Source organism: Ammospiza caudacuta, chromosome 5, assembly GCF_027887145.1.
Source record: "Ammospiza caudacuta isolate bAmmCau1 chromosome 5, bAmmCau1.pri, whole genome shotgun sequence".
NCBI classification, from domain to species: domain Eukaryota; kingdom Metazoa; phylum Chordata; class Aves; order Passeriformes; family Passerellidae; genus Ammospiza; species Ammospiza caudacuta.
In genome coordinates this window covers 72,589,788-72,611,398 of record NC_080597.1, presented here as the reverse complement: position 1 = coordinate 72,611,398, position 21,611 = coordinate 72,589,788, and the positions used below count along the sequence as shown (strand labels likewise).

General features: G+C 40.4%; 1 protein-coding gene across 4 annotated transcripts in view; it reads left to right on the top strand.

The window, feature by feature from the left end:
• CELF2 (CUGBP Elav-like family member 2) overlaps positions 1 to 21,611 on the top strand; it is a 548,030-nt gene that overhangs the window by 174,231 nt on the left and 352,188 nt on the right. The window lies entirely within an intron of this gene.

Here is a 21,611-nt window from a genome sequence, read left to right as displayed (position 1 = left end):
TTGCTGTGCTCTGCATGGAAATGAATGGGAAACTCCAGAGAAGCAAAAATAAACAGCATGAGAAAGTTGATCAAGAAGTGGAAAATAGTTTTGGGGGAGGAAGGGGGACTGAAGTGTTTGTTTCTTATTGTTGTTGAAACTTCCACACTTTGCTGCCTCTCTTAAGGCATGTGTTTGGCATTTAGAAGTTGCTACTTTTTTATCTACAGCACTTGGGTTTTTTTTTTTTAATTTGCATAGTGAAAAATTGGGATTTGAACTGCTGAAAACGGTAAGGGAGAATAAAATTCCCCATTAATATTTGCTGCAGATATTGAAGACTCACAGTGTTAAATACCTGTGTTTCAATGCTGTAAGTGCCTGGTTTTGCCTTATTGAGAATGCAGACGTATAAAACTTTGCAGATGGTTTGCAGAAACTTCTGTAAGACATTGGAAACATCTGGGAGCGTAGATGGCAAAATTATAAAATCACTTAAATGTAAAGTTGCATAGATACCCCTCAGCTTTTTTTGCAAAACTTGAAGCTGCCTGCACTGAATATATTTTGAGCAAATTACAGGGGTTGGGGGCTATGAATTATGACATTGTTATGCTATGTATGTAATAATAATATTTTGAAGTATACTTTGGATTCTTGATATCATTTTTTTTAAAGAACTTATGTGTTCTGAACTGGAAGAGGAAAAACAACACTTCAGAGTCAAAGCATAAAGTCTACTTACATGACCAAGGTTTTTTCCCTCACTGAACTTTCTATTTTAGGAGTGTAAAATTCCCTGACCATTTTCTGTGTAGGATTGGGCACTGAGACCCTTTATTCTTGCCTGTGGTGTGAGCCTTGGCACAGGGGGCTTGATGCAGGTTTATTTTATTTTATTTCATTTTATTTTCCAAGGGGTTTGGGACTGTCAGCACAGGATGATGAGTTTGTATTTGACTCCAAAAGTTCCGTGAGGTCTCAAACACGGGGATGAGGAGCGCAGGGCTGGGGGCCAGCGCTGGGGCAGGGACCAGAGCCAGGCTGGCTCCTGTGGCTCACCACCAGCCCCTGAATGCCACTGAAGGGCTTCTGCAGAGCCCCCTTTGTGCTGCCTGACAGCTGGCAGGAGAGCTATTCTAGGAATTATTTTAATTTTTAATTATTTTAACTTTTATGGAGCTCGATGAGATTATTTCTGATTGCTCCGCGAGACGAGTCAGGTGATGCCAGCTTTGTGCAGAGTTAAAGGATGGCACAGAGGGCATTAAAGCCAAGAAGATTTAAGGAATAGACAATGTTGCCCTCTCAAAGAATCCCGTTTTCTTTTTAAAAAAACCCTTTTCCATACCTGTAAAAGGAGCATCTCCCAGGCACTTTTCCCCTGCAGCAAGCCTGAAGTTTCCCAACTTTGTGTGTGAACGTGGAGGCTGCAGCTGAACGGGCACAGAGCAGGTCAAAGGTGTGATTGAGTCTGGGCATTTCTGGGTGGTTTCTGTGCGTGAGGAGAGCAGCAGCTCTGCACAGATGTGACATTGTGCAGCACCACTGCAGGATGCAGGAGGTTAAGAGGTGGCAAAAGGCAATGGGTAATATGAGTAGTAATGTGAGCAGAATGATCGCTGGAAGAAAGAAGAAAAAGAGCTAGAAGTCATCACATAGCTCATATGGCTTGTGACTTATTGAACTGCAATACCACTTCTACTTTTCTTATATATTTCAGTTCCTCTTCTGTGGGCCAATTTCCAGCCTGTTTGAGGCCTCTGAAGTTCCTCGTTTTAGTGTGTCCCCAAATAAGCCTGTAGCTAATATTAATAAGAAATAGAGGAATGTTTGTGTGTTTATTTTAGGTACACAAACCAATTCTTTCAGGCTCAAATGAATTGATGTAGCAAATGCCACCACCAGCTCTAAACTGGTGTCCTATGCTGATAAATTCTCAATTTTGTTTACTTTTTGCACCCCCATAATTTATTCTGGGGGTGTCTTATTTATGACTCCATCACAGTTTGGGGCCTGAATAGCTGGGAAAGGACTGGAGGATGCAGATCCTGTGGGGGCAGCAAGTGGGGATATTCACACTGGGACTTCATCATCCCCAGGGGCTCAGAGCAGCCTTGGTGCTGGTTACCCCCATGTCAGCTGAGCTCAGCTCCTGCTCCCCAAACCCTCTGGAAGCATTTCCCTGGGCCTCTGAATAAAGGTAATCATGAAGGGAAAGGTACAATATAGCAATAAACGAGGCTGTGGCCAGTGGTGAAGCCTAAAAGAAAGAGAGGTCGTGCTGGAGCATGACAGGAAATTTTGCTGGACTCAACTCCGTTAAGCTGGGACAGCAAGCAGAGGGATAAACTAAATGGCAATATGATGTGTGTGTATATATAATATTACATCAGGCCTCCCTCTTTGGTTGTGTCTGTCTGGAGTGGGACAGTGAGGGCTGCAATAATTTCTGGTGAGTCTCAGCTTCCTCTGGCTGCAAGTGCCCTAAACAGAGTTTAATGTTCATTTTCTTTGATTCATTTTCTTTGATAATGTTCATTTTCTTCTGGATTTATTCAGAGTGGTCTGAGTACCAAAGTTACTGGAAAGAGAATGTGTGGATTTATTTTTTTCCTCCTGTTGTCTCCTTTGGGATAAGCTCCCAAGGAATAAGATCTGTGCCTGATCTCCCTGTTCATAGTGGGGCTGCAATAAACACCATGTCCTGTTGTATTCCTTGGAGCCAGGAGAGACTGGCAAAACTTCAAGCCTTCAAAAAAAAGAAAAAAACTCCTTGAGAGCCTTCCCAGCAAACACAGTGTGCTGGCCCAGCCCTCTGCAGACACAGAAATCTCATTTACCATCTCCAAAATGAGATGGGAGCTGGGATGGAGACCCCCCCTAGTGCATAAGAGAGACCAAAATCAGCTGTCTTGATTCCAGAAAAGTCTCTTATTCCTGTTTAGAACTTCTGGCATGTGGTTTTGTTCCTCCTATATGACTGGACAATGGTTTCTGAAGCAACCTGTGCTCTGGGCCCCTACAGCAGCAAAAGCAAAGCTGTAGCCTGGCAAGGAGAGGCACAAAAATGAGGGGAAAAAAAAATAATTCCTCAAGGCCACATCTCCTCTGTTGCTTTTCTGCCTTAATTTGGCTCCAACAAGGCTAAATTCAGCACCATAAATCATATGAGTTACCTATGCAGGGAAGACCTTGCACCCCTTTGCATTCCTGTCTGAAGAAATATGTGACCTTTCCACGGCACATTGCTAGGGGGGGAAAAAAAATTAAAAGTCGGTTTTAACTTGGCTTTTAACTTGGCAACCTCAAGGTGAAATCCAAGGGAAAAGAGCAGGGGTTTTTGCTGAGAGGAGTGGTCAGCCCCAGCCCGGGCAGCAGGGATCTTGGTGCCTGCTCTGCATGCAGATGATGGGAACTCCAGAGTCCCATTGAACCGGCCGGCCCAGCTTGGCAGGTGGAGCTGGGAACATCTTGTTTCACACATCACGTGTCAGCCGGATGTACCAGCGCAAATGTTCTCTCCAAAATGGCTTTTTTTTTTTTTTTTTTTTTTTTTTTTTTTCCCACCACACACACCATCCAAACAGCCTGTTAACGGTTTGGCTTTTCAGGAAAAAAAAAATAAAAAGTGTTTTTCATGCTTGGCAAATCAGCCCAGGAGGAGCAATTTCAGCCGTGTTGGTGTGTGCATTATGACCTGTTTTGGGCAAATTGTCCTGTCCCTACATCCACCCCTGTGATTGCCTGGAGTTGAGGTCGTTTAAACAGCTTCAAAATGTTCAAATTGGGTAGGGGGGGTGGAAAGCAGACACAACAGCTAAAATTTGGCTGTGGCCACAGAGCAATAAATTGAGCAAAGTTTAAGATAAGGCATTCTGTATTGTATTCAGTATCTGAACAAACCAGTTAATGCATGGACTCCCAACACACAAATGCCTGGAAAAAGGACTGAAAAAAGAAAATATTTCGCTTGTGCTTTACTCTGAGGACCTGGACAATGTTCTCTTCATCCAGTACTCAACAAACAAAAGAAAACAAGCCCTGAAAGTTTGGCCCAGGGACACAATGCTGGACTCCATCGCCACCATGAAATACAGAAAATGGAATTTCAGATGTCAGTGGAGAATACAAATTCCCTCATAATTGCCACAATATGCTTGGTTAAATAAAATAAATAAGTGTGGAAAGAGGGTGTGTGTATCTTGTAATAACTAAAAACACATTTTAGAAATGGCTTTCCAGTTTACCAATCCAAAAATGCAGATGGTGTCAGAGATGGCATTGGAAGGGGTGTTAGTGAGGGTTACTCATGTCCCAAGTTGTGACACAGATGAGAATCACCAGGGGGGTGGTGGCTGTTGCCAAGCTCTGATAAGCTAAACATGAACAGCAAAACATGGTGTGGATTCTTCTGCTTTCAGTTTGAATGTCTAACTCTACAGTCACTCAAGTGAATAATACTGGGATGAAGCTGTATTGAAGTATGAATTTTTAATTATTTTTTTTATTTGTACTTCCTTTGCACTTTGTTGAGGACAATTTGGGCAGCTTTCCTCGGTTTGGTTTTTTTTTTTTAGTTTTTTGGGGTTTCTTTTCCTCTCAAAAAGGCAGGATCTATGGGATGATGCAAGCAGTAAAGACAACAGAAAACAGCAGATTAGGGTGTAACACACTCCTGCATTCATTGCTGGTGGGTGAGCAAGTCATCCAGTCCTCCTCTAAACCTGTGCAGATTTATTCTTGCATCTTCATTTTCCCCTGATTAAAATTCACCATCACTCCTTTCAACAAGAGGTTACTCTCCACCGTTTTGCTAAAAACAATCCACTTTTCATATCTAGCCTGTGTACAAGCTCATTACATCTTGTTCATTTGGACATGAGTTGTTAAATCTTCCAGGTGCTTTATGGGGGATTTAAACATCCAATTCAAATGAATGATCTCTCACAAAGAGGTTTACTTACTGCTGCTGCCATGCTTCTTTGCCTAATTATTTGAACGGCCCTAACCCCTAAAACATGATATGAAATGACTGCAGCAGCAGCACAGCTGTCCAGCCAGAGCCTGTGACAGTGAGGTGCAGTAACACTCTGCCAGTGATCTGCACTTCAGGGACTTGTGCCAGCAGCTATGACTTTTCCCTGATGGCTCCTTCCCCCATCAATTGATCTGACTGGTTTTGCATCTCTAACTTTGAGTCCAGAACATCTGTCAGCAAAGAAATTCCGTGGTTTGGCACGCTGATGGTAGTTGCTAACAAAGCAGTGCGCTGGAAGGGCTCCTCTGCATGTAAATTTGTCTTGTATCCGTGTTTTGGGACGTGTGGAAAGTGTTTGGAGTGGATTCCCTGCTAAGGCCTTGAGCCATTGAGTTCAGGTTCCCTCCTTGTGAGAGGAGGAGGAGGTTGTGTTGTTTCTTCATCTATTATACCCCAGGATTTCAGTCCTGACTGGTGATTTCTCACACAGGTAGGATGTGCAACATCCATGTTGCAGGAAGCAGGAAAAAGCAGGATCATCCTTTCCCTCACACATTACTTAATGACGCTTTCCTCTACTATTTCCTCATCTTAAATCAGTGGCAGTCCTAATGTACTCCTGCAGGTCTTTCCTAACCCACCCACTCAAATTTTAGGCTTTGTCTGGTTCTGCACTCTGTGGCACTGAAATGAGGAGGAAGTTGCCTGTACACAGGAAAGGTACCTGGGCAGTGGCAGCCTGGCATTGTCCTTGAGAAATGAGGTTATAATTTCATGCTTTTCCCAGGCTTTCTGTGTTAGTTTGGAAGTGTTAGTTAAGCTCTGTGTGCCTCAATTCCCAGAGGTAAAATGGACCTGTTAATATCTGTCTTATTTACCTTGGCTATAAGACTTTCATGGCCATACAGATGTACAGCTCTGTCCTATAAAGCCCCCAGCACTGGGGGCTCAGCCTTGGGCAGGGCTTTTCATCACCTGCCCTCATAACAATGATTTAACTGAAACCAGAATTTAATTCTTTTGAGGGTAAATAATTCCGTGCTTGTTTACTAAAACCCCTTCTTTGTTATTTTTCTGCCTTTGCAAGATAGCACCAAGGACCAGGCACACAAATCCCTTGCACTCACCAGCTTTTTTTCCAAGCAGTTGTTGGGCTTTGGGTCTTTTTTCAAGAGAACTTCATTAAAGATGTCTTGCATCTCTGCTAGTCCCAAGATGCTGTACCAGGGAGGGAGAAAAGGAAGGTGGAACCAGAGAGATTTGTAGTCTTTGTTGCTAAGATTTTCCATTGCTTGACCTGTGCAAGAGATGAATTTTTATCTCTTAGGAAAATACTATAACTATTCCCTTTGGATGTTGTCTGATGGGTATCATTGTCTCCCACCAAACCTCTTCAGACTTCAGGAGCTCTAATACTCCTAAATAATGCTCTATGGTACTAAAAAACCCTTACAATAACCTAAGTTTTACTATCCAACCTTTTTTATATGAGCAGCTGAATGTGCTTCTACTGATTATACTCTAATTTTCCTTAATTAAAAAAAACCCCAAACCTAATCTCATATTAATTGCATTTTTATGTAACTTTCTCAGATTTTTTTTTTGATTGCATGTTTCCTCATGTTTCATCACAAGTGATAGGAATTATTATTTCTTTTTTCCTCATCTGGGCAAGTCCATGCATTCCTTGACTATAGAGGGATGTTGTCATCATAGGACACTTGTTCTTGAGTTGATCCCAAGCTGGTATTAGTGCACCACTTTGTTACTGAACCCCTGTTGACCTGCTCACAGTGACATTTTTGTTGCAGTTCATTTGCTTTTTACAACTGAGTTTTAAAAGTGAAGATTTTTTTTTTTAAGGTAGAAATATTGGGAGGCTCAGTGATTACCTCAGTTGTACTCTCTCTTTCGTGGAATGGATGGATTTCAGATTATTGGAAAAACTTGTCATGTCAGTTATGCTGGATTTTTTTTTTCTCCTTCAGATATCAAGTTAAATTGCCTGTAGCCAGTTATCTTCTAGAAACATGGTGTATAGATAATTTTTATCTGTTAAAGAATTAATGTACTTGTTCAGGTAATTTGCAATACTCTTCAGTAGTAGACTGATATTCAGTTTAACATACCTGAATGGCTGAGGACATTTATGTTTTAAATTAGTAGATGAATGGAACCAGAGCTTTCTTGGGGTTGAAAATCTTGGTATGACTTTTGAGTGATTTGATTAAGGATAGTCCACCCAAGGATTTGTAAGATACTATAAAAAGCTTTAAAAGGGGGACAGGTTAGGGGTTTTTTTCCTTTAGTTTTAAGATTCCGAGTTTTATATTGGATTCTTGGTTTCCAGGTCCCAAAGAAAACAGTAATCTTATAGAAAGGACTTAAATGAGCCTTTGAAGCAGTGGACATTTCAGTTCTGAAAAATATGTAGTCTTAATAACCGTTCTCCACAAAGAATAGGCTATAAATCCACAATTTAATTAATCTCCACGTGTCATCCAAGCACGACTCTGCCTCTTACACTAATCCTGAACTAGGAGGCACTGGCAGATCTCAAGCTGAGGCTACCTAATTCTGCAAATAGCAACTAAAATCACCTTCAAGCATTTTTGCCATGAATTAAAAATCTCAATCTCTTAAGATGCAATTAATCTTTGTTCTAAGAAAGCAAGCAAGGGTTTATTGCATATTAATCAGAGGTGGTTTCTAGTTACTGTGAGGTTTGCATAGATTTCTATGCAACTTACTTGAAGTACTGGGTCCATGATCCCTGTTAGGTATTTGAACCTTAATTTCTCCGTGCCCTTCCATTAGAGGTGCTGGGAATGTTGGCTCGCTTGGCAAATCATAACTGGGCATCCTTTTGGCCCTGGTGTGGTCTTGGGGAAGAACTTTGGTGTTTCTGGCACTGCAGAGGCTCAGGGGGGTCTCTGTAGCCCTTGGACTTCCCCTTTTGCTGGAAAAACTGACCTTGCCAAGAGTTGTGAAATGTTGTTGACTGGGGTCAGGTTTCGGCTGGAGACGCCAGAATAAAGGATTTATGTAGCCTGGGAGGAATTACGAGCTTGGAAGGGGGAGATAGGTATTAAAGGTCTCAAATGGGGTGATGGGGAGAAAAGTGTTTAAATACTGATGTAAACTTTTATTGACTCCAAGAGGAATTAATTGGCAGGGTCTTTTATGTGACTTTTGGGGTTAGATTTCCTGCTGACTCAAACTGACAAAGCTCCGTTGAGCAAGATCTAGACTTAGAGTAACTGGGAGTTGAAGCCCATGTGTTCTGCAGAAGACTTAACATCCTTCTTCTTATACATAAAGTTTCTGGATCTAATAGAAGAAAAAAAATATCTCAGTCAAAGTACTTAGTGCATTAATTAATTCCAGCCAGTGTTTTTGATGCCCAGTTTTACTCTATCTGAAGTCTGGACTCTAAAAACCTCTTGGGAATAAAGTTACATTAAGTTTTAATTTTCTAGCTATTTTTTCCTGTGTTTAAAAGAAACAGATGACCCAACTCTTTGCTCTTTAGTTAGCCTTCAAGTAGACTAATAAATTTACCATAATCTATGAACAAACTTAAACCAATGACATTGTAGGCTGCAGACAAGCTGAATAAACTAACTACATAAGTTGAATATTAACTTTAAATTATTGGGAAGTAATGATAGGGGAAACCAAATTTGCTTTATGGCAAAGTATTTTTTTTTTTTTTTGCTATATATTTGAGCTGAAACTTTCCTGATTTTTATAAATGAGGTGGGGGCAGAGGGCTGGGTTTGGAGTTAGTTTGGGGGGGGGAGTTTGGTTGATGTTTTTGAGGTTCTTTTCTCCTTCCTGCTTAAGCTGTTTGTATTTTTAAACCAGAACAACATAATTCTGTACATCTAGCTCTGGGATTGCTTCTAACTGAGTTTAGATCTCCCTGCTGTTCACTGAGAGTCACAGCTACATCTGTGGGCAGCAAGTTGCTCTGTTTAGAATGAGATTAATTAAAATCTGTGGTTAGTGAGAGCTTACATCGTGCACACAGTTATTCTGAGTGAAACTGCAGAGTCTTGGTACATAATGCCCCAAAATTGGCTAGATCACTATTTTATGTGGACTTTGTGGTCTCCTCATCTTTGCTCTCAATTTTTTTCATAAGAAGAATTTAAAAGCAGTTTCAGCTCTTCACACCCAAGAGAAAAAGCAAGTTGCTCATGAAGATGTCCCCTAGTTTAAAAGCACCTTCTGTAGCAATAGTTTCTATAGTAAACAACAATCTGAATTTTTCTATCTCAGCCTGGGATGCAGTTATTTTAGTTTACATCCTTTCTTCTGCATCTTATCTGCAGATAATGTACAACCAGGCACAGTAGAGTGTCCAGCAACAGAAATAGGCAATTATTCTTGCCGTGACAAAGTAGCCCAAGAAAAAAATCTGATCTACTGCAAGGAAAATTTTGTTCAGATATTTGTGGTTGAATAAAGGTAAAAAGAAGAATGAGCATGGAAGAAGCTGCAGGTCCAATTCCAGGAGGCATGACTCTGTCCTATTCACATGCACATGAGAAATGACCTTGGCCAGAATTATTTTTGTTGCAATTACAGATGTTTGCTGGGCATGCATCACAGCACAAAATTCCTAGGAGAAGACCAGAGTTAATTTCCAGAAGGGGGAAAACCCCTAACAAAACAAATCAATCAAACAAACAAAAAGCAAAAAAATCCCCAAAAATCATAGCCACTCTTCAAGAAAAATAAAGTACCTTTAAACAAAATGCCCTTTAAAGTACAGAAACACAGCTTGAATGTATTGTGTACCTGTATTAATCTGACTGTACTAATTTTTGCCTTGTTTTCCCATTAAAAACTCTGCAAGTTATTACAAGGTTGATTGTACATCCTGTATGGGAAATTCATGTCATGGATTAAATTTAAGCAGTTATTATGAAAATGCAATAACAACAGGAGGAAAATAACCTGTGTTGATGCAGGTGAGCCATGTACACAGTGAGCTTGGGATGTGGACATGAAACAACATTGGGCTCCGGGTTGCAACACCATAAAATGTGACAATCTGGAGGAAAGAACAAGTTCTGCATTTATTTTTTCTTCCCCTCTCCCCCTCCATTTTTTCTTACAATACACACCAGCAGTCAGATCACAGAGGAAGTTTGCACAAATCTTCATGGTGAAAGTGAGATGGGGAAGAAGAACGAGCTCCTCAGCAAAGAGTTGGGCATGTTTTATTTCTTCAGCAGCTGGAAGCTTTGTGTGGCACTGGAATAAAATCAGCTTTGCAGGGAGGAAGCTGTATAATCAGCATGTATGACGGGCCCTTAAGATGTGATGATCTGGAACAGAGCAGTTACCTATATATGGTATCTTTGTATCGCCTCAGTAGGAGCTGCCAATTCTGAATTCCTTCAGGAAGATGGTAAAAAATGTGCTTGAGCAGAGGGGTTCCAGCAGGAGTTAGCTGAAAGTTTCAGACCCAGAAGGGCTCCCTTCTGAGGAGAGTTTAATTACAGAAGCAAAGAGTTGCACAGAATGGCCAGCGCTTCTCAGAAACCGTGACTTGAGGCTTCTGCTTTTGAATTTTTTCGTAGCACAAAGGAGAAACAAAAATCTTTTGAAGTATTTAAAACCAATAACCCACATGGCAATTAGCTCACAGGGTACTGTGCCAGTACACACTCTGAAGGCCAAATCCTGAGAATTGGGAAAAAAAATACATTTTTATGGATTATGAGAACATCTACAATCAGATAGGGTTAAAATGGATGGGGAAAGATATAGTCCTCGTGTTTTGACCAATTACTGTCTGAGGTCAAGGAGAATCTTTCCTTATTTGGCAGCATATCACTATCCATGGAGGGTTTTTGTACCTCTTAGGGATGGAAGGTCACACAAAACAAACTCCTGTCCGATCCAATGAGACAATTGCTGTTATACAATAGCGTTAAAATCCTACTCATTGAATTTTCCTTCCTACTACTGAATTCTAACAACATTTACTTTATTGATGCAATGCATGAAAAAAAAAAAAGAAAGAGCAAACCTTTCAAGCCTTATGTAACTAAAGAATACACTTTTTTTTTTTTTTTTAACAGCATTGTATACAGGATCTTTACCACTTTTTGGACCAATGAGTTTCACTGGGTAACTTTGCATTGAATTAAAATTATCCATCACCGTTTGAACTTTGTGTACTCTCGTATGGGTAAATTGTACACTTTAGCAGGTCAGCATGTATTCTGACATTGTTATGGGAAAGATTTGCATGAGGAAAATGTAGATTTCCCTCCCTCTCCCTTCCCATGATAAAAATCTCCGTACACAATAGCTGCACTGCCACATGTCATGGGGACATTGTGTAAATTACAGAGTTACAAATTTGTCAGCCTAACCAAATGTCTGAAGGAATAATGTCATATTAGTTATATTTCAGCTTTAAGCCTGGTCTGTTTTAGCCTTGATTTGTGTGGCAGCTCGCCATACCAACAGCTTGTGCATGGTTGATTATAAACAATTTTATTTTAATGTAACAAGATTCTCATTTCATTCCTGGGAGCTTGATGCGATGGTGATCAAAGCTAAATTCAGACCTCTCTCTGAGGATCAGATCAGGCTGACCAGAAAAGACAGGGTCCTGAAGATTTCAAGATCACAATCTTTTGTAGGTGATAATTCAAATTTTCTGAAGTTGGATAGTGCACTTAAAATATTTGAATTATGTTCACAGAAAGCTTTGATATAATTTGGATATAGTTTTTGTTTTAATTTAGTTCCATTTTTGTGTGGAAGGACCTGTATGTTCTACCAAGGTTTATTTAACTGCAAGTTATTTTTTTCTCCACATTATTTTTACACATTAAGAGTGAAAAAATTATACTGCAAGAGCTGGAGCCCTTGAAATCTGCTTTCTTTTTCTGGGGGTAGTGTGTGTATCTTGGCTGGATTGTGTCATGCTGAATCAGATGCAGATTCATGCTTGGTGGGGCCAGGGGGTTCCTGCTTTGGAAAAAAAAAGAAGCTCCTTTTTTTGTTTTTCTGGTGGTTTCAGTGTTAGGGTTGTTTAGTGGAGCTTTTTTTCTTTGTCTTTTCATTATTATTATTATTTTCTTTATCTTTTTGATTACTTCATTTGCTTAAGCATGGGTTTTATTTTGGGATTTTTCTGGGGGAGAAGGGTTTCCTTTAGGTTTTTTTTTTGGAGGACATTGGGTGGGGGATAGGGTGTTGATGTAATGGAGGATTAAAAGTGTCCTTGTTGAAGCATTGTGCCTGAGAGGTTTCTGTCTTTACCTGACTGCCTATTTTCAGGAAGCTTAAGACAATTTAGTACTTTTGAGATTACCACCTCCTTGCCAAGCATCTCAGGAGCTGAACAAGAAGTTCAAAAAAGGTGGGAGGGATTAAGCTGGCATTTGTATGTGACTATATTTACACATCTGATTCCTGAACAGGGTGGAAAGGGACTACACTGTTCATTTTATTTTGAAATCAGCAATAGTCAACCTAAGTCCATAAATGTCAAATTTGAGGGGTCAAATCAAAACCTGAGTTGAACCCTTGAGAGGCTCTTAAACTTGTGGTGAACTGAATCAAATTGCAGGAATGATTCTTAACTCAATTGTCCCTTTAAGCTCCTGCTGATTTGCAGCTTTGCCTTCCTTCTTTGCAAACAGATGATTTTCAGCACTCCTCCTTTCCCTCCCGTGGAAAAAGTACAACTTTTAACTTCAAACAGAATCAAACCATTTTACATAAACATGGTTGGTAAAATTTGGAAAAAATTGGGGTTTACTTTTTTTTCTTCCCCTCAAGTCTTCATTCCTTATTATGATTCTTGTTTGTGTGAGAGAGCAACAATGCAAGTTGTGAACTTTAATTTTCTGTGCAGTGTTGTCAGTGGTAGGAGGAGGTGGGAAACAGCAGTAATAGCCTAAGGTCCTACGTTATGTGTTTGATATTTGTGTCACAAGGCAATATGGTGCTGCCCATTATCCTGGTGCTGGGAAATCTTTGGGAGTACAGATAATGAATCCAGTGCTGTCAGTTTTCATCGTTAAAAATTTCCTTGCCTCCAAGGAAAATGATTATGTGAATGGGGATTTCTGGTCTGTAAATACTCAGGGAAAAGGCACAGATGATCATGTGCACACAGACACTTAAGGTCAATAAGCTTTTTTTCAGTCAGAAAGGTAAAAATGCAGAAATTGACTAATATGCTCTTTTAAAATGTAAATAAAATCATATTGTGGAACTTTCTTTACCTGAAGATTATTGCACAATCTTAGAACTTGCATTGAGGCCTTCATTTGTGGTTGTCAGTCCATGAGTTTTTGAAAGAGGAATGACACAAGGATTTCTGACTTCACAGTGATATAGGAACTACTCTTCTAAAATCTGCATCAGCTTCTGACCAAACTTTCACTTCTGCTTCAGCTGTGATGTTTTCCCCTCACTCTGGGCTATGTGTATTATAAATGTTTCCTGGTTCCAAATGGGAAGCATCAGTCCCATTTCTGGGCCAAATTTTCATGGTCCTTTCAAATCTGTGCTATAGAAACCAAATGAAACTCCTGCCCAACACCCACAGAAGAAATCATCTTGCAAAAGTTTCTGACAGTGTGCTCCATGGAAAGATTTTATATAATTTAAAATTGTTTAACTCCAGTCCTTTTGTATTCTCCTGCTCACGGCTTGCTGTTTTAAAGACCTGTTATTTTTAAGACTCCATACCAGTGTTAATCAATTCTAGCTGCATGTCCCCAGATTATGTATGAAGACAATATATTTATGCTTTTATTTGTCGAAGAAAGCTCTATGCCAAACCAAGGTCTTAATAACCAGGCAGTGCTTGGGTGGGGATTTTTTTTTGTTTAGCTGTGTTTGTCCTGGAGATTGTTAGGCTGAAGTATTTGTTTAAAAGAAACAAAATGAAAATGAGGGTCTGCAGCCAAGTTTTCAAATGATCGTCTTGCTCACTGGCAGTCGCTGAGACAGGAAAAGTGATGGCTAGTGATTTAAAAATCCTCATGCTCTCATTTTTTGGCATTTGAGCCCCTAAGAGTGTCTGGCCTTTTTCCTGCATCCTGAGATTAGCTGGAGCACTGGTTTTGAGGGGATTTTTTTACAATCTACGCAGTCCAAAATTACAACATTGGCTGGGAAGTTTTTAAGACTTTTTTTTTCTAAGGCATCTCCCTGGAGATGTTGGCCACCTTTAACCGTTCTTGACTTCAAAGAGTGTTGATGATTGAGTTTCACACAAGCATATCACACCAGAAACAGCCCTCAGCCTGGGGAGATACGCTTTCATTGGGTTGTGAACCTCTCCTGACATTTCTTCTCCATGAGGCTCAATTGTTCCTAATCCTGTGTTTAACTTTCCCGCGAACTTTGGTTTGGCAGAGGAATGTATTTGCTTGTTTGGGGCAGGCTGTGTTTTACTTCTGTGCTTGAGTTTCGTAGTGTTCTCCAAAATCACAGTGACTTACTTGGGAATCTTGCCAGTGTTTTAGACTTCAAATAGTGATAGTAAGATTTGTGTGCTCATTTGAGGCTTACATAAAGCTAAAGCTAATATTTGTGGGCATGATTAAATGTGTTTGGTATTTTGGAGGGGAGGGATGTATCCAGCTTATGAGTTATGCTTGCTGCCTTGTGGGGATTCTTATGAAATGTAGCAGCAGCTCAACAGGTTATCTAGCAGAGGGAGAGTTAATGCATAGTGCTGATACTCATAAATCAGGAGATTAATGCCTGCCTTACACCTCTTAATAAAAACAGCAGAGAACAACAATCTTATCAACATACATGTAATCTGTAAGCAAGGGTTGTAGTCAAATACAAACAGATTTTTATCATTATCCTGCTTCAAACATGTGATTTTGCAGTGAAGTACTTGCAGAAGATGAGCTAATACATGTTTGACAACAGTTGCAGCCAAAAAAAAAAAATCATTAATGTTAACATGAGCAAGATAATTGGGATTTGTGGAGGAGTGAAGGTCCAGATTTGAACTTTTGAACTGCCAAGCATTAAAGCCTGTTGCTTCCTCTCAGCAACTGCTACAGGCTGCTTGTAATTTTTTTGTGAACACCCAGACTTAAGGAAAAAACAGAATGTGCTAACTCTTCCAATTAATAGAGACAGCACTGATGCATCAATTAGCAAGCTGATCACTTCTTGTCCCTCTGCACAGAAACTGTTTTCACAGAGTCACAGAATGCTTTGGGTTGGAAGGGACCTTAAAACTTACTCAGTTCCATCCCCCTTGCTGTGAGCAGGGACACCTTCCACTGGACCAGGTTACTCAAAGATCCACTGAGAAATGGTATATTTGTGAACTCTAAAGAGGAGGTTGAAAAGATGTGTTTCTGGAAAGAAATTGTCTTGGAGAAAAGGAGGAGAAAAAAAGGCTTAGAAAGAAGAAGATGAAGAGAAAATCTCTGGGAGTTAAAACAAGTTATGGAGGAATTCCTGAGGAAAATAAGCAGAGATAAATGTTGGGCAGTGCCTGGAGACCTCAGCTGGTGATGCCCAAGATGTGTGACTGTGAGCAGTGCCACAGGATGGACCAGCCTAACTTCTGAGCCACATCAGAGACCATGTGAATGTAGCCTAAGTGTAGTGTGTGAGGTGCAAAGGAAGGTAAAACTGAATTTCCTTCCTTTCTAAGTAACTCCTTGCCTCTCTGTAAATGGCCTGCTGAAACATGAGCAGATATCCAAGCCCATTTATAGTTACATTATTTAGTATAAGGTCACTCCTTAGGTGGGGGTCTGCAGCACTTGCCAAAGCACAAATGAATTCTGGTTCTTGGATTTAAACATGTCATGGATGGACAAGCATGCACGTGATGCACAGGCACAGAAAAGGTGTGGGATGACAGTAGTTCCATAAATGCTGTGAGGCTCTAAGCAGCAATGTAATCATGTATATTTTCCAGAGGAGATGGCTGTCTTTTCTATGCCAGTCCACTTCCAAAAAGCACAAACAAGCTGGAAACACCTGGAATTAAATGGTGCTCTGTGAAGAGTAGGTAGGATTCATTACACACGTTCCTAATTAGGTCTCAGTACAGAAATTATTTTATATGGTATTAAATAACATGTTTTGAACTCTCAAACCTGACTCTAATCACCTTCCTGCTTTCTTGGGTACTCTTGGATTCAAACTAAACTCCCCCTTTTTTCCCCTCAAATAATCCATCAAGGGTTGTTAACTGGGGGAAGAGAGTCGTCAGAGAAGCAAGTCTGTGACATAATTGGTTTCCTCTCAAAAATGTGCATGAATGAAGATAGTTGCAGCTGTTAGTGAGCGCAGAGATAAACTTTCCATGCTTTAAGTCTTTTGATAAGCATTTGTGTATGTGCTTTGCAGCTAACCCATTTTAAGAGGAAAAAAACCCAATAAATTGGATATCTTTACTTCCTAAAAAGTAAACTCTTATAAAAAGTTAAGGAAATTATAAGCTTTATTAAATTGCTTGATATGAAAGACATGGAAAAGTAGGTAGAACACTGGTCTGTATCCTGAAGCTGGAATAAAGGATGATGAGCGCAGGGAAGTCTCTACATAAAGGTAATAAATAATTTTCCATCTGATCTTCTCAGGGCTTTGAAACTCCTCCTGGCATAGGTCCTTGTCCTCCAGCAGGTTCTCCCTATAGCCTTCATCACTGATCATTTGAGAAATTAGACTGGAAGTCTCTTTTCTCCTTCCCCATCTTCTCACTATCCTTAGCCCATCTTCTCCAGATATTAATTGAAATTAATTTAAAATCACAAATCTGAGAAGAATGCACATGACAGACCCATAAGTATCGTCCTTTAGGGTAGCTTGGACATATAGTAGCTGCATTAGCCCAGCAAGCAGAGGAAAACAGCCTTGTAAAGACATTTTAGGCACTGAGCAGAACCATTTGGTCTCCAGTCATTCGTGTGGAGCTCTCAAGCTAAAATACAAAAGTCACAAATTGTTACAGCTTCAGGTCATCAAATCTCAGTAGTGCCTGAGACACTGAACTTTCAAAGCAAAACTGCCATTGAAAGCAGACCAGCATCAGCTCTGAGCCCACTAAACTAGGGTAGGCTTTGAAGCACATAAATATGTCTGTCTAACAAAAACAAAAACCTTTTAAATTAGGTCAAGTGAAACTATTCCATAACCACAATCGTGGCTCCAGTGCAATATTAGTTCAGGTTGTTTTTTCTTTATGAGTCTCTGTATTAGAGATTTGTATTCATGTAATTATTTGCCAAATGCCTGACTGTAATTTCTTTCTGTCAAATGAAGACATGAACACAAGAAGGGCTTAATTTACATGGGTTTTTAGTGTTTGTGTGATTTACAGTGATTTTTAGAGAGGTGTCTGAGCAGACAGTGGCCCCATTAAGTTCAGTGTGATTTTCAAAATCTGCCATAAACTCTGGCAAATATTTAAGCAGCTGGTGAAGGCTCGGGTTTTCGCTTCTTTAAAAAGAAAAGAGAAAAGGTAAATATATATACTGTTATTAATTTTCAGTTAGGTTGGATATGAACATTTAAGTGAGCTAGATTCCACTCATGAAAGAATGAAGACTGACTGTATTTTTAGTATTTTTAGTGCCTGTGCTGCAGGTATTTACCTGTAAAAGGAGTTTGACAGGAACAATGTCCAGGAAAATGCATCATTAAACTGGGAGGGGGCACCACCATTCTCACCAAGGTGGTGTGAGAAAATAGGTGTGGGACACAAGGATCTCTCCCAGCAGTGCAAGAAATCGGTGCAGGTGTGAAGTGTTTGAATTTTCTCGCATGAATGTGGCCAGTGAACCACATCTGCTTTCCACTGATTGCTGGCTTTAAAACGTATTAAATATTTGCTGCCTCAACGCTGGGTTCAGAAAATGCTCCACTCGGTGAGTCACAGCAAATGCATGGCATAGTTAGCATCTGTTGGGGTTAATTGACAGAGAACTCTTCAAAAACAGAAATAGACTCTTAACTCCTCTGCCTACTGTTTCTTCTTTTCACGGAGATGACACAAAGGGAAGAAAATCTTTATGCAGAATCTCATTGAATTGATGAGCTTATGCAGAGCAGTAGCAGGCAGTGTGTGGCTTTATGTGCCTAAAGTGTTTTGTAAAACCCAACAATTTACGCGAACATATTTAGTATATCCAAGGTACATTCCCGAGAATGCTTGTAACAAAACCCCTGCCCCTGCACTCCCTAACACCTCTGTCCCCTGGGTTCCACCCTGCTGCTGAGCTGAAGGCTTTTTTCATCACATCTTGATTAATACGAGGTGCTAAAAGCAAATTGGTGATAACTGCTGGTCATGACAGCTCTTATGCAAGCTCTTGCCAATGGCAGCGCTGGCTCTCTCCTGCTCTTACCTGCAGCAGCCTTCGTATTTTAATCATGGGCCCCAAGCAGAAATTGTCAATTAGATTGAGCCTTGTGGTTGCCTTTGAATAAATGTTCTTTAGCAGCTAGATTTAGTGCCTTGCTACTCTATTCCCCTGGTTCTATGTGCAATATACCTTCCATATACACTAAAATGAAGTATCTTCCTGGGGAAAAAAAAAATCTATCCAATCACACAGCAGATAAAGTGGCTACTCTGCTGAACTCCAGAAAGAAATGAGAGGGCTTGATGAATGCCTTGAGGCCAAAACAATGATTCTCTTGCTGCTTTCTCTTGGAAAAAAAAAAAAAATCTAAGATGGAAAATCTGAGTTATTTCAATTTAAACAGTACGGAGGATTGTGGTAAAAGAGACAGTGTCACTTCTTTTATCACATCTACATTTGATCAATGCCTCTTGAACAGTTTTGTCCCAAGTGAGATAATGGAAAAAGGGATCTTCTGTGTATCTGGCTACAAATTATTGATAAATGGGATCTGATCCGTAAGGATGCAGGGCCAGTTGTTCCACTGACTCATGAGAGCTGTGGGGGATGCGGGATGCAAACGCAGCTCAGTTTTGCTTCAAAGAATGATGGCATAGTCAGAAATTTAAAAATCACAGACGCTTTGCACATAATTATATCTGTTGGACTTGAGTGGGCTGTGAAAAGGAAAGATGATAGAGTTGGGAGTTTGCTTCTGTCTGAGAAAAGTGTAGTCCAAGGCAGGGAGGGACTGCACATCATCTTACATCAAACCAGTGTCTGATCCGTTTTTTCAAAGTTGTAGTTCTCCTTTATAGTGGAATCGACTACATACATATGAAGCTCATACTCTGGAGCAAGTGAATGAGGGAAAACATTTCTCACTGGGAGGAAAGCATTCCCCTTGGAAGGTGTGTGATGGGTATTGAGGAAAACAAGATCCCACAGTGCTCCCTGGTGCTGGTGGTGTGTCCATATCACCCCCAGGAGACATTGGGAGGATTGCCATTTTCTACCCAATAAATTGGGTCCAGAACTGAGACTGGGGACTGGACATTGAGGCCGAATCACAGAATCGTTCAGGCTGGAAAAGGCCTCCAAGCTTGCACAAAAATACCTTTAACAGGGTACCTCCATGTCCACCAAACCATATTGCTAAGTGCCAGGTCCAGTCATTATGTGGAACACTTCCAGCAATGATGGAAGCATTTTTCATTTCCCTGGAAATCCTGTCCCAGGTCTTCAGCACACTTTCAGTGATGAATTTTTTCCTAAAATCCAACCTGAACCTCCCCTGGTGCAGCTTGAGGCCATGTCCTCTGGTCCTGTCACCCCTGTCTGTCCCCCTGGTTACCTGGGGGCAGAGCCTGACCCCCACCTGTCTGCACCCTCCTGTCAAGAGTTGTGGAGAGTGAGAAGGTCCCCCCTGAGCCTCCTTTTTCCAGGATAAACAACTCTTATACCCTCATTTTCTCCTTATCAGAAATGTCTGCTCCACACCCTTCTCCATTGCACTTCTCTGGACATGCTCCAGTGCCTCTCTTGTGGTGAGGGGCCACTTTCCACCAGAATTTTTCATAAGAATAGTTTGTTCTTTGCAATTTCACCTCTTTGGGTTTTTTTGTTTGGTTGGGTTTTTTTTGGGTTTTGTTGTTGATGGTGGTGGTGGTGGTTTTTTGCAGGTTTTTTGGTTGGTTGGTTGGTTGGTTGGGTTTTTTTGATCGTTCTTCATTCCACCCAACTAATTTTTAAAAAAATGAAAATTAAAAAAAAAAAAAAGAAGACTAAAAATAAATCTGACAAAATCAACAGAAACACAGGAAGAAGTGAAAAGGTTTTTCTCTATCACATATTTCAGCAGTTGTCCTGATGGGCCCTGAGTGCACACACAAGTGAGCTGAAGACGTGATGCATAGGGTTGGAAGTGGACAAAGGGATTTGTGGTGCTTGGCAGTGGATGTGCATTATCCAACACGTGCTCTTCTGCGTGAGAGTATGGCTGGGGGAGGCAAAAGAGAAAGGGAATAGTTGTTGCCATGTTATGAATGGCTGTAATTACGTACCTTGCCCAAGGTGACATGGAAATCCTCTGTCAAAAATGAAAATGGTAATCCAGGTCTTGTGGAGAAAAGCCCGCTGCAATGCACACAAAGTTATCCTTCCTCTTGTAGCTGCTGCTTTCCAGCTAAGCCCTTTCCTCCAGGGCTGTGGGCATTGGTCTTACCTCTAGGAACATAATGATTCAAAGAAAAGGTGCTCGGGCAAAAAGGATTAGTAACTCTAAGCTCCTGACCACGGGCACTGTGTAGAACAAATGCCTCTCACCGACAGGTCAAAGGTCCATCTTAGGTTGTGAGGGGTTTTTTGGGCTGGTTTCACCATTAATTTTGTCATTATTATTTGAATTTTGTCAGGACGGGAAAGGCTCCCACGCAACGCGAACTCCGGTAATTTTGCAGGGAATAAAATGGAGGCAGATTTGCCTGAGCTTCCCCTGCAATTACCGAGCGATTCTCGCGTCTTGTTTGAATTCCCTTTGTCGTTATGAAACACAACAGGCTGACGGCTTGATATTAAAAGCAATTGTGTTTCCATTCATGCAGATGCCAGCCTGTTTAGGTGAATTTACTAAGTCCCTAGATGTACATTTTTATATTATTGCTGTCTCTGGGCCGTGCTGAGCATTTTAATTCTCTGAAAATAACCTCTGTTTTCCTTTCATCTCTTCATTAGCTCTTTCATCATGAGCACATGAATTTAAAAATATATATATATCTCTTAAAGTTGTGTGTAATAAAGATGTTTGTATCATACCAATTTGTTGAGCTGTGCTTTTAACGTTGCATGGCTTTCACAACCATAAAATGGCACAATTATTTCTGTGTTGTATTGCTTTGTACCCTGAGGTTCCATTTAAAACAAAGCAAAGAGATGTGTTTATAGGCAGTATTGAAAGCAATGTATATGGATCTTGATGTCAGGCATATTTTATTGAAGTAAGATTAAATGACAAGTTCTGCACTATTGAAGTGAAATCAGAATGAGATTTTGTGCTGAGCTACACATTGTTAAATCAAAATTAAAGTAATACTAAGCTGTGTTGTTATCTTTGTGGCTTTTTGGTGGCATCTTTTAAAAATGAACTTTATAGCCAATTATAAGTATTTTAATGTAAATATTCTGAGCTTTCTGGACACATTATTACATTATATGTTACATATGTCACAATGCTATACCATAGTACATGCACATATCAGAAGACTGAATTTTCCTGC